This window comes from Mus caroli, unplaced genomic scaffold, assembly GCF_978045245.1.
Source record: "Mus caroli unplaced genomic scaffold, Mus_caroli_1 scaffold_6, whole genome shotgun sequence".
NCBI classification, from domain to species: domain Eukaryota; kingdom Metazoa; phylum Chordata; class Mammalia; order Rodentia; family Muridae; genus Mus; species Mus caroli.
In genome coordinates this window covers 94419532-94433640 of record NW_028227261.1, presented here as the reverse complement: position 1 = coordinate 94433640, position 14109 = coordinate 94419532, and positions in this window count along the sequence as shown.

Below are 14109 nucleotides of genomic sequence, written 5' to 3'. Positions count from 1 at the left end.
AGTCTCTGAATATGTGGCCGGATGCCTTCTTTAGCTTCCTTACTCATAGGGTACTGTCTGACCGAGACTGGGGAGGCATCGGCTTTTAACTCTACCATGACCGGTGGTACTTGTTTAGCTAATCCCATCCCTGCCTGTTCAGCCCAGACTCCAGAAAAAGCGGATAGCCATTCAGGGTCTGGCAATTGTTTGGGACCCTGCTCATGGAGGCGATACTCTTCTTCTAAATTTAAAACCAAACACGCTATAGGGGTCTCTCCCCAGGTAATTTCTGGTCCCTTTGAGGTGAACTGAACTTGAGCTTTAAGCTTGGTCAACAAGTCTCGTCCCAGAAGGGGCGCAGGGCACCCAGGAATCACAAGAAAAGAGTGAGTTACTTGATTTTTTCCTATTTCCAAAACTCTCTTAGTAGTCCAGGGGTAAAATTTACTGCCAGTAGCTCCTATTACCATAGTCTTCTTACTTCCTAATTGTCCTAATGGTTTAGTCAAGACTGAATGTTCTGCTCCTGTGTCTATTAAAAAATTAACAGGAGTCCCCTCCACAGAAAGTGTTACCCTAGGCTCAGGGAGGGGGTCCGAGCCCCGACTTCCCTAGTCTTCCTTCATAGCCAACACCTTGGGTTCTCTTGGCTTTTTTTGGGGGCAATTTCTGGCCCAATGTCCTTTCTCTTTACAGTATGCACATTGGTCTCTTTCAAGTGGAGGTTTCTGTTCTCCTGGAGGTCTTCTCGCCCTGTTGCCCAGGTACCCTGACTGTTCTTTTTCTGCCTTTTTTGCACCTACTACTATGGCCAAAATCTTAGTTAAGTTTCTCTCTTGGCGGCGATCACGCCGATTTTCTCTCGCTTCGAGCTCTCTCTTTTCTCTCTCTTGTTTTTCTTCCTCTGTCTCCCTCTTGTGATACACTCTCTCAGCTTCTCTCACTAAATCCTGTAAGGTATAATCTTGGAGCCCCTCTAGTCTCTGTAACCTTTTCTTGATATCAGAGGCAGACTGACCAATGAAAGCCATAGCCACGGCTGCTTTTTGACCCTCTGAAGAGGGATCAAACGGTGTATATCTCCTGTAAGCCTCCATTAGTCGTTCTAAGAAAACAGAGGGCGGCTCCACTGGACCCTGAAGGACCTCTCTTACCTTGGCCAAATTAGTAGGTCGCCGTGCGGCCCCTTTGAGCCCCGCCACTAGAGTCCGGCGGTAGACCGTGAGACGCTCCCTACCTTCCGCAGTGTTGTAGTCCCAATTAGGACGAGTCAAGGGGAAGGTTTCATTTATAAGATTGGGGAGATTAGTGGGGGTCCCATCTTGTCCCAGGACATTTTTCCTGGCTTCCAGCAGGATCCTTTCTCTCTCCTCCGTGGTGAAGAGGACCTGCAAAAGCTGCTGACAATCATCCCAAGTGGGTTGATGAGAGAACATAAGTGATTCAAGGAGCCCTATAAGCCCAGAGGGGTTTTCTGAGAAAGGAGAGTGGTTAGTTTTCCAATTATATAGATCAGAAGAGGAAAAAGGCCACTACTGCAAAGGAATGAGATCATTAGGTCCTGGCGCTGGCCCTCCCACATGTGCTCTAAGTGGCAAGGCGACTGTTGAATCCGGCCTCCCTTCCTCCCCAGGGCTTCGGCCTCGGCGGCTCCTAGTCCCCCCCGCCAGTCCCTGAGCCCCTCTCGCTATTGGTCCCTGTGGCGGGGTGGCCGCTGGCGGCTGCTGGGGCAGGGGGTAAGGAGGAGGTTGGGAGTCCATCCAGAGGAGGTCGTCAACCTCTGGATAAATCTTGGGGGGTGCTGAAGGACTGGATTTTTCGGCTGCATCGGACTGGACAACCGCGACCGTCAGTTTCGAAGAATTTGGAATCCAAGGCTTGACCCACGGAGGTGGGAACTGAACAAGATTCTGCCAAGTCACAATGTAGGGGATCTGATCAGGGTAACCTCCTTCTTCCTGGAAAACAATTTGCCTGATGGCGGTGATTAGAGACAAGTCAAAAGCACCCTCCTGTGGCCAGCCCACTCCAAATGTCGGCCACTCGGAGGTGCAGAAGGTCCGCCAAGGACCTTTTCTAACCTCCACCGACTGGTTGTGAGCCCTGACTCTCACCTCTCCCCAATGCTACAGAGTTAGAGACAAGGGAGAGGAGGCAGATTGAGATTGTCCCATTTCTAGAATAATAGCAGACACAACAAGAGCAGACACGAGACTGAGACAAAAAAGAAACCAAAAACGGCGGCGACTTCGCGTCGACCACAGGCAACTTACAGAGTCAGATGGCCTCTCCAAAGCCGGCCGATTTAGACCTTCCACCAAAGTGATGGTCTCTTGGCCTTCAGAGGGGTCCACCAGGCGTCCCCGGTCCTCCCCTGTTCCTCCTGGGGCGTCCCCCAGGGCGAGCGGACGGTGGACACCAGACACGTCTATCCCTATCCACCCCGCGCTCTCTCCCGGAGCACGGTCTCAGGTACTCGTACTGAGCACAGAGCGTCACGCAAAACCGAAACTGCGATCGCACCAGATACAGATTCAGATGGCCTCTCCAAGGCCCACAGATCGAGACCTTCCTGGCCTCCAGAAACAGAACACAGACACCAGACCAAAACAGGACAGAAAATCTTACCTTCAAGTGGGTCTAGGACCTCTGGGTGGTCGCGCAAATCCCGGACGAGCCCCCAAATGAAAGACCCCCCGGAGGGAGACCCTCACTCAAGTCTCGGGACAGCCGCGAACCCAAGAAGACACTGAGACCGAACTCTGAATATAGGAAGGAAGATTTAATACAGCAACAACAAGCAAGCACATGAACCAGAGCTCTGGGGTCGAAACTCATACACCAAGCATGGTGCAGAGGAGAATCGACGACCGGCCCAAATTTTTCACAGGTTTTTATAGGAGAAAGGCAAGGGGGGAGCAGGGCAGGGAAAGTACAAATTTGCGTCACTAAGGGGTTCTGCCAAGGGTTTTTCCAAGGGACTTTCCAAGGGGCTTTACGTAACCAAGGGGTTGTGTCCTATATTTTGGCAATGTACTTGATTTATTGGAACATTCTGGGGTTTGTTCAAACCCTTATCTCAAAAATGTTCCTGGCACAGTCCTCAGTTGGGAGGGGTTGGACTGGGTTTGTTCCAGGAGACCCTTATCTAAAAAATGTTCCTGGAACAGTTTTCATTTGGGAGGGGGTCGGACTCTGGGGTGAAGAGTTCAGGAATGTACTCTGGGATGAGAAGTTCAGGAGTGTTCCGGGAACAATCTCCAGATGGGAGGGGTAAGAGGACTTTGAGTTGAAGAGTTCAGGAAGAGTTCAGTAATTTTCCTCTTTCATTAGCAAATTGTATCTTATATCTTGGGTATCCTAAGTTTTGGGCTAATATCCACTTATCAGTGAATACATATTGTGTGAGTTCTTTTGTGATTGTGTTACTTCACTCAAGATGATGCCCTCCAGGTCCATCCATTTGGCTAGGAATTTCATAAATTCATTCTTTTTAATAGCTGAGTAGTACTCCATTGTGTAAATGTACCATAATTTCTGTATCCATTCCTCTGTTGAGGGACATCTGGGTTCTTTCCAGCTTCTGGCTATTATAAATAGGGCTGCTATGAACATAGTGGAGCATGTGTCCTTTTTACCGGTTGGGACATCTTCTGGATATATGTCCAGGAGAGGTATTGCTGGATCCTCCGGTAGTACTATGTCCAATTTTCTGAGGAACCCCCAGACTGATTTCCAGAGTGGTTGTACAAGCTTGCAATCCCACCAACAATGGAGGAGTGTTCCTCTTTCTCCACATCCTCGCCAGCATCTGCTGTCACCTGAATTTTTGATCTTAGCCATTCTGACTGGTGTGAGGTGGAATCTCAGGGTTGTTTTGATTTGCATTTCCCTGATGATTAAGGATGTTGAACATTTTTTCAGGTGCTTCTCTGCCATTCGGTATTCCTCAGGTGAGAATTCTTTGTTCAGTTCTGAGCCCCATTTTTTAATGGGGTTATTTGACTTTCTGGAGTCCACCTTCTTGAGTTCTTTATATATATTGGATATTAGTCCCTTATCTGATTTAGGATAGGTGAAGATCCTTTCCCAATCTGTTGGTGGTTTTTTTGTCTTATTGATGGTGTCTTTAGCCTTGCAGAAGCTTTGCAGTTTCATGAGGTCCCACTTGTCAATTCTCGATCTTACAGCACAAGCCATTGCTGTTCTATTCAAGAATTTTTCCCCTGTGCCCATATCTTCAAGGCATTTCCCCACTTTCTCCTCTATAAGTTTCAGTGTCTCTGGTTTTATGTGAAGTTCCTTGATCCACTTAGACTTGACCTTAGTACAAGGAGATAGGAGTGGATCAATTCGCATTCTTCTACATGATAACAACCAGTTGTGCCAGCACCATTTGTTGAAAATGCTGTCTTTCTTCCACTGGATGTTTTTAGCTCCCTTGTCGAAGATCAAGTGACCGTAGGTGTGTGGGTTCATTTCTGGGTCTTCAATTCTGTTCCATTGGTCTATTTGTCTATCACTATACCAGTACCATGCAGTTTCTATCACAATTGCTCTGTAGTAGAGCTTTAGGTCCGGCATGGTGATTCCACCAGAGGTTCTTTTATCCTTGAGAAGAGTTTTTGATATCCTAGGTTTTTTTGTTATTCCAGATGAATTTGCAGATTGCACTTTCTAATTCGTTGAAGAATTGATTTGGAATTTTGATGGGGATTGCATTGAATCTGTAGATTGCTTTTGGCAAGATAGCCATTTTTACAATGTTGATCCTGCCAATCCATGAGCATGGGAGGTCTTTCCATCTTCTGAGATCTTCTATAATTTCTTTCTTCAGAGACTTGAAGTTTTTATTATACAGATCTTTCACTTCCTTAGTTAAAGTCACGCCAAGATATTTTATCTTATTTGTGACTATTGAGAAGGGTGTTGTTTCCCTAATTTCTTTCTCAGCCTGTTTATTCTTTGTGTAGAGAAAGGCCATTGATTTGTTTGAGTTAATTTTATATCCAGCTACTTCACCGAAGCTGTTTATCAGGCTTAGGAGTTCTCTGGTGGAATTTTTAGGGTCACTTATATATACTATCATATCATCTGCAAAAAGTGATATTTTGACTTCATCTTTTCCAATTTGTATCCTTTGATCTCCTTTTGTTGTCGAATTGCTCTGGCTAGGACTTCAAGTACAATGTTGAATAGGTATGGAGAAAGTGGGCAGCCTTGTCTAGTCCCTGATTTTAGAGGGATTGCTTCAAGCTTCTCACCATTTACTTTGATATTGGCTACTGGTTTGCTGTAGATTACTTTTATCAAGTTTAGGTATGGGCCTTGAATTCCTGATCTTTCTAAGACTTTTATCATGAATGGGTATTGGATCTTGTCAAATGCTTTTTCCGCATCTAACGAGATGACCATGTGGTTTTTGTCTTTGAGTTTGTTTATATACTGGATTACGTTGATGGATTTCCGTATTTGAACCATCCCTGCATCCCTCCGTTGAAACCTACTTGGTCAGGATGGATGATTGTTTTGATGTATTCTTGGATTCGGTTAGCAAGAACTTCATTGAGAATTTTTGCATCAATATTCATAAGGGATATTGGTCTGAAGTTTTCTATCTTTGTTGGGTCTTTTTGTGGTTTAGGTATCAGAGTAATTGTGGCTTCATAGAATGAGTTGGGTAGAGTACCTTCTGTTTCTATTTTGTGGAATAGTTTGTGAAGATCTGGGATTAGATCTTCTTTGAAGGTCTGATAGAACTCTGCACTAAACCCATCTGGTCCTGGGCTTTTTTTTGGTTGGGAGACTATTAATGACTGCTTCTATTTCTTTGGGGGATATAGGGCTGTTTAGATCATTAACCTGATCTTGATTCAACTTTGGTACCTGGTATCTGTCTAGGAACTTCTCCATTTCATCCAGGTTCTCCAGTTTTGTTGAGTATAGCCTTTGGTAAAAAGATCTGATGGTGTTTTGGATGTCTTCAGGATCTGTTGTTATGTCTACTTTTTCATTTCTGATTTTGTTAATTAGAATGCTTTCCCTGTGCCCTCTAGTGAGTCTGGCTAAGGGTTTATCTATCTTGTTGATTTTCTCAAAGAACCAGCTCCTTGATTGGTTGATTCTTTGAATAGTTCTTCTTGTTTCCACTTGGTTGATTTCGCCTCTGAGTTTGATTATTTCCTGCCGTCTACTCCTCTTGGGTGAATTTGCTTCCTTTTGTTCTAGTGTTTTTATGTATGTTGTCAAGCTGCTAATGTGTGCTCTCTCAAGTTTCCTTTTGGAGGCACTCAGAGCTATGAGTTTTCCTCTTAGAAATGCTTTCATTGCGTCCCATAAGTTTGGGTATGTTGTGTCTTCATTTTCATTGAACTCTAAAATGTCCTTAATTTCTTTCTTTATTCCTTCCTTGACCAAGGTATCATTGAGAAGAGTGTTGTTCAGTTTCCACGTGAAGGTTGGCTTTCTATTATTTATTTTGTTATTGAAGATCAGCCTTAGTCCATGGTGATCTGATAGGATGCATGGGACAATTTCAATATTTTTGTATCTGTTGAGGCCTGTTTTGTGACCAATTATGTGGTCAGTTTTGGAGAAGGTACCATGAGGTGCTGAGAAGAAGGTATTTCCTTTTGTTTTAGGATAGAATGTTCTGTAGATATCTGCCAGATCCATTTGATTCATAATTTCTGTTAGTTTCACTGTGTCCTTGTTTAGTTTCTGTTTCCATGATCTGTCCATTGGTGAAAGTGGTGTGTTGAAGTCTCCCACTATTATTGTATGAGGTGCAATGTGTGCTTTGAGATTTACTAAAGTTTCTTTAATGAATGTGGCTGCCTTTGTCTTTGGAGCATAGATATTCAGGATTGATAGTTCCTCTTGGAGTATTTTACCTTTGGTGAGTATGAAGTGTCCCTCCCTGTCTTTTTTAATGACTTTGGGTTGGAAGTCAATCTTATCAGATATTAGAATGGCTACTCCAGCTTGTTTCTTCCTACCATTTGCTTGGAAAATTGTTTTCCAGCCTTTCATTCTTTGGTAGTGTCTATCTTTTTCTCTGAGATGAGTTTCCTTTAAGCAGCAAAATGTTGGGTCTTGTTTGTGTAGCCAGTTTGTTAGTCTATGTCTTTTTATCAGGGAGTTGAGTCCATTGATATTAAGAGATATTAAGGAAAAGTAATTGTTGTTTCCTGTTATTTTTGTTGTTAAAGTTGGCATTCTGTTCTTGTGGCTGTCTTCTTTTAGGTTTGTTGAGGGATTACCTTCTTGTTGTTTCTAGGGCGTGGTTCCTGTCCTTGTATTGGGTTTTTTTCTGTTATTATCCTTTGAAGGGCTGGATTCGTGGAAAGATAATGTGTGAATTTGGTTTTGTCGTGGAATACTTTGGTTTCTCCATCTATGTTAATTGAGAGTTTGGCTGGGTATAGTAGCCTGGGCTGGAATTTGTGTTCTTTTTGTGTCTGTATAACATCTGTCCAGGATATTCTGGCTTTCATAGTCTCTGGTGAAAAATCTGGTGTAATTCTGATAGGCTAGCCTTTATATGTTACTTGGCCTTTTTCTCTTACTGCTTTTAGTATTCTATCTTTATTTAGAGCATTTGTTGTTCTGATTATTATGTGTCGGGAGAACACATAATAAAAAAGAAATATGTATATTTCTTTTCTGGTCCAGTCTATTTGGAGTTCTGTAGACTTTTTGTATGTTCATGGGCTTCTCTTTCTTTAGATTTGGGAAGTTTTCTTCTATAATTTTGTTGAAGATGTTTGCTGGTCCTTTGAGTTGAAAATCTTCATTCCCATCCACTCCTATTATTTGTAGGTTTGGTCTTCTCATTGTGTCCTGTATTTCCTGGATGTTTTGAGTTAGGATCTTTTTGCATTTTACATTTTCCTTGATTGTTGTGCCGATGTTCTCTATGGAATCTTCTGTACCTGAGATTCTCTCTTCCATCTCTTGTATTCTGTTGCTGATGCTCGTATCTATGGTTCCAGATTTCTTTCCTAAGGTTTCAATCTCCAGTGTTGCCTCAATTTGGGTTTCCTTTATTGTGTCTACTTCCCTTTTTAGGTCTAGTATGGTTTTGTTCATTTCCATCATCTGTTTGGATGTGTTTTCCTGTTTTTCTTTAAGGACTTCTACCTGTTTGATTATGTTATCCTGTTTTTCTTTAAGGATTTGTAACTCTTTAGCAGTGTTCTCCTGCAATTCTTTAAGGGATTTTTGTGCTTCCTCTTTACTGTCTTCTACCTGTTTACCAGTGTTCCTTTGTATTTCTTTAAGTGTGTTATTAAAGTCCTTCTTGAAGTCCTCTACCATCATCATGAGATATGCTTTTAGATCCGTGTCTAGCTTCTCCGGTGTGTTGGGGTGCCCTGGACTGGGCGAAGTGGGAGTGCTGGGTTCTGATGATGGTGAGTGGTCTTGGTTTCTGTTAGTAAGATTATTACGTTTACCTTTCGCCATCTGGTAATCTCTGGGGTTAGTTGTTGTCGTTGTCACTGTTTAAAGATTGGAGCAGAAGCTGTGTTTCACTCACCAGCAGTCTCAAAATCCTGTGGCGGGTGTCATGGGTAGCTGGCGGGTGTCAGCCGACCCTGCACTCTAGCTACCACGGTGCTTTTCTGACCGGAAGAGGCTTGTGGCCCTACTCAGGCCGGATTTCTGCTTCCCTAACTAATGCAGTCTCAGGTCCCGCGTGCAATTGGATTGGAGCAGAAGCTGTCTTCCACTCACCAGAAATCTTAAGATCCTGTGGCGGGTGTTGTGGGTAGCTGGCGAGTGTCAGCCGACCCTGCGCCCTAGCTACCCCGGTGCTTTTCTGACCGGAAGAGGCTTGTGGCCCTACTCAGGCCGGATTTCTGCCTCCCCAATCAAAGCAGTCTCAGGTCCCGCGTGATTGGACTGGAGCAGAAGCTGTGTTCCACTCACCAGCAGTCTCAAAATCCTGTGGCGGGGGTAGTGGGTAGCTGGCGGGTGTCAGCCGACCCTGCGCTCTAGCTACCCCGGTGCTGGTCCGGCCGGAAGAGCTCCCAACAAGTTTCTAAGTCTATCAACCTGGCTATTGAGGGTGCCTTACAACTAAATAAAGGAGAAAAAACTTGCTATAGATGCAACTAACCTGGACATTTTGCTAGAGGATGCCCTACACAAAGACAGAGCACCCTAGTCTCAACCATGCCTTTTACCCAACAAAAATTCCCTCCCCCCATCTTTGCCCTAAGTGCAAGAGAGGCCACCATTGGGCACGAGATTGCTGACCTAAGACTGACATCAACAGCCACCCATTCCCTGTGGTCCAGGGAAAAGGCCAGAGGGCCCCCCTGTGGGGCCCATCTCCCCTGATGACAACTGCAGACAACCCCTTATTCTGTACGGGAGATTGTGCAGGGCCATGGCCGGGAGTGCAGGATTGGACCTGTGTTCCTCCCCCACCAGGATTATAACTCCTGAGGAGGGAACAGTGGTCATCGAAACAGGTGAGTTTGGGCCTCCTCCCCAAAAGACATTTTTTCTCGTCATCGGCCTTGTGTCCAGACTTACAAGGCCTAACGGTGACTCCTACAGTGGTTGACACCAACTACCATGGGGAGATAAAAATCTTAGTCACCGCCATGCAGGGACCACTTACCCTTAGGGCTGGAGAGTGCATAGCCCAAGCCCTATCACTCCCACTATCGGCCATTTCCCTTATATGAAAGAGGAACAAGGACCATCCTACCCGGGATCCTCAGAAGTCTACTGGGCACAGAAAATAACTGAATCACTGTCCATGCTGACTTTGTTTCTAGAGGGCAAACAGTTTCAAGGGCTCCTGGATACCGGGGCAGATTCGACAGTAATTTCCTCAACACATTGGCCTGCAGCCTGGCCCTTAGAGCCTACTGCCACTCATTTAAAAGGCATAGGTCAAACACAGGACACTTTACAAAGCTCCAAACTGCTAACATGGTCAGACAAAGAAAACAGTACTGGAACTGTTCAACCCTTTGTGGTTAAAGGTCTTCCTGTGAATCTATGGGAAAGAGACATACTCTCCCAAATGGGAATGATAATGTTTAGCCCCAACGAGACTGTCACCAATTTGATGCTAAAAGCAGGGTACCTCCCAGGGAAGGGTCTAGGGAAAGATGAACAAGGAAGGATTTCTCCCATTATGCCCACACCCAAAAATGATAAAAAGGGTTTAGGGGCAGATCTTTTTTCTTAGAGACCACTGCTCCTCCTGCATTTCAGGCAGACAAAATATCTTGGAAGTCCAATGATCCTGTCTGGATCAATCAGTGGTCTATGCCTCAAGAGAAAGTTCAGGCAGCCTTACAGTTGGTGCAGGAACAATTGAGACTGTCACATCTTGAGCCTTCTACCTTCCCATGGAACACACCAATATTTGTCATAAAAAAGAAAAGTGGAGCTTGGAGGCTGTTACAGGACCTTCGAGCTGTAAATAAGACCATGATGCCGATGGGGGCACTACAACCAGTCTTACCATCTCCTATTGCAATTCCCAGAGGTTATTCTAAAATTGTCATAGATATTAAAGATTGTTTCTTTTCTATCCCACTTCATCCCCAATATTGTGTCTGTTTTGCCTTTTCCATTCCCATTGTAAATCACGTAGGACCAAATCCCCATTTTCAATGGTTGGGTTTTACTCCAGGAAATGGCTAGTAGCCCTACCTTATGCCAGAAATATGTGGCACAGATTATTAACCCTTTGAGACAAGAATTCCCTGATGCCTATATAATACACTATATGGATGACCTGCTCATTGCCACAAAAGAATTATCCTCCACCCATGTGGTTGCCCAGGCCGTGGTTAGGGCCCTCCAAAGGTGGGGATTTGTCATAGCTCCTGATAACTTCAGTACCCTTTTATGTTTTTAGGTTTTCAATTAGAACCCATTAGAGTACATTCCCAGAAATTAACTATCCGCACCTCACAGCTGAGGACCTTAAATGATTTCCAAAAGTTGCTAGGAGATATAAATTGGTTAAGTTCCTATTTAAATTAACTACTGGAGATCTAAAGCCCCTTTTTGATACACTCCATGGAGATTCTGACCCAACCTCCCTGTGAAATTTATCTCCTGCTGCCTTAGAGGCTCTCCATAGGGTAGAGCCAGCCATTAATCAACAAACCATGGGATATTATAACCCCCTTCAACCCCTGTCTTTGATAGTTTTTTCCACACCCTTTGCACCCACTGGCCTATTATGGCAAGATGATAATCCCCTTTTCTGGATCCATTTGCCAGCCACACCTTCAAAAGTTCTCCCTGTTTATCCTTCTCTTATATGTCAGGTGATTATCCTAGGAATCAAGATGGCTACCCGTCATTTTGGAAAAGCGTTTGAATCGTTCTCATCTCCCTTTAACTTGTATTCAGATAGCCATTATGTGGTAAGGGCTTTAAGAGCTTTAGAAGTGGTCCCTAGTATTCAACCCACCACTGCCACTTTTCAGATGTTTCTTAAAATACAAATGCTCATAAGGCTTCAAGCCTACCCATTTTTTGTGGGGCATATTCGAGCCCACACAGGACTTCCTGGACCCTTGTCCCGGGTAAATGATCTTGCTGACCAGGCCACTCAGCTTACATGCCTTACTATCGAGCCTGACCCACTGTCACAGGCTCAGACAGCCCATATTTTACATCATCTCAATGCACAGACACATTATGATTCAACATAACCAGGGAACAAGCCAGACAAATTGTTAAACAGTGTAAAAATTGTCTTACCCTGTTGCCCAAACCACATTTAGGAGTTAACCCATGGGGCCTTGCCCGTAGAGAACTCTGGCAAATGGATGTAACTCACATCCCATCTTTTGGGAAGCTTAAGTTTTGTGCATGTGTCCATTGATACCTTCAGTGGGTTTTTGTGTGCCTCCACCCACACTGGAGAAGCTACCAAAGATGTTATAAATCATTCATTGTATGCCTTTTCTGTCATGGGACAGCCAAAATTATCAAAACAGACAACGGCCCTGGATATAGCAGTCTTAATTTTAAACAGTTTTGTGCACAATTACAGATCAAGCACATTACTGGAATTCCCCATAACCCTCAGGGGCAGGGAATTGTTGAAAGGGCCCATCAGACCTTAAAGAATACCCTGACTAAGCTCGGGGCCCAAGAGACTATCTACACCCTTAAGGGAAATTCTGCCACAGACCTTCTTTTTCCTGTGCCTGCATAAGAACAAGTCTCTCGAGCGATTAGGCAAAGAGTCAGATGGTTTTGACAAACAGACAAGCACACAAGAGAGGTGTTGAATCTGAATGTAATTTTCTGGTTGAGCTTAGACTAATTATATTACAGCGAATATCATAAATTGTAAAACATAACAGATACGGCACATTGAAGTTTCCCAGGTGCAAAGGGAGTGACTGCAAAGTTTACGCTAGGGATCAGCATCCCTCCAGATGTAAGAGGAGTGACTTCAAAAGGACTATGTTTATCTTAGAGATTAGCACCTGCTCGGGGTCCGCTCTGAGTTTTGTACTTTAGAGTTAATTGGGCTAGAGGGGTATTAACTCTTGCCTGGCCCCAGGAATAAAGTAGTGTCAAGGACTTAGGCCTTGTTAATACTAATCTATGTCTGGAGAATTCCCATTTATCAGTATAGTAACTTAATTTGCTGTTGGCACGGAATATAGTCTGTAATAAGGATTTCTATCTCAGTGAGAATTCCAGTCTCTTTCTGTAGATAGCTGATTTAATGACTAGTACTTAATTGGTTATTGAATATGTTAAACTCCTTGTTACTATCTGGGATCTAAGAACACTGGGAAAAGGCTTTAGCTAATGTTAGAATACAATCTTAAAAGGCATTTACTATAAGGTAATGCTTAATAGAGTGCGCGTGAGTCTATACATTAGACTAATGCAGTGGGAATTTGATTATTATGGGTTCAGGAGAAAATGCCAAATCTCCGGGAGGGGAATTACCATGGAACTCTGATCCTCAAGAACAGCTTCCAGGCTTTATGCCTGCCAAACTGATCCAAACTGGAGGGTAGACTTTTGTCAGACCTCCAGGAGAAGAGTCCTAGGAATTCATTTCTCATGAGCAGCTTTTTGGCATTACTGCTTCACAAGCCTACTTCCCGGAGTTCTCTGGCAAAATTCAAAACAGCTACTGTCTCATTCACTTTTTGTGCTTAACTTTTTAACTCTAGACATAAGTGGTTGCTCAGCAGCTGACCGACTTTAGCATCCTAAAACCACTCTAAAACATGCTCAAGCACTATGGAAAGATCCCCTTACAGGAATTTGGAATGGGCCAGACCCCATTATCATCTGAGCAAAAGGCTCAGCCTGCACCTATAATTCCAAGGAAGTGGGAGCCAGATGGCTCTCTGAAAGACTAATTAAGCCATTTAATACCACCCAGGGTGCACTTGAGAAGATGTTTCATGTTTTCTCTTGTAGGATCGCCATGGATAGATCTCTCACCATATTGATAATACTGGTCGTGACGGCGACAGCCAGGCAAGCCCAGACCTATCAGGTTTTTAATTATACTTGGATCATCCAAAATAAGGCAGGGGATGCCATCTTTGCTCGCTTGACAGTTGGCTCAGCCCCCACATTTGATCCCATAATTATAGATCTATGCCACCTAGCCCTGGGAGCCGCCTCATATTGGGGGGTTCCTGACCTCTTGTGGCCACTAGAAATGGCACCTGAATGGTCTAGAGTGGCGAATAATGGTGCAGGGGCTTGTGCAAATGCCGCCAAGTGTGCATCCCTCAAAGATCAATTCTTTTCCAAAAACGGTTGTTCTGAGGGATTTTACATATGCCCAGTCCCTCACATCGTGCTCATAATCTTGGTCATAAGTGCGGCTATGATGATTCGTTTTTTTGTGCCTCCTGGGGGTGTGAGACCACTGGCGATGCCTATTGGAGCCCCACATTTTCATGGGACCTTATCACCCTCAAAAATAATGGAATATATTCCACCAATGATGATCCTTGCAAGAGTGAAGGGCCCACTAAGGGATGGTGTAGTCCACTGATCCTAAAATTTACTGCTAAGAGGAGGAATTTAGAGGCTTGGAAAAGTTCTCGCTCTCTCTCGAGGGGCCTAAGATTGTATCAAGATAACTATGATAAT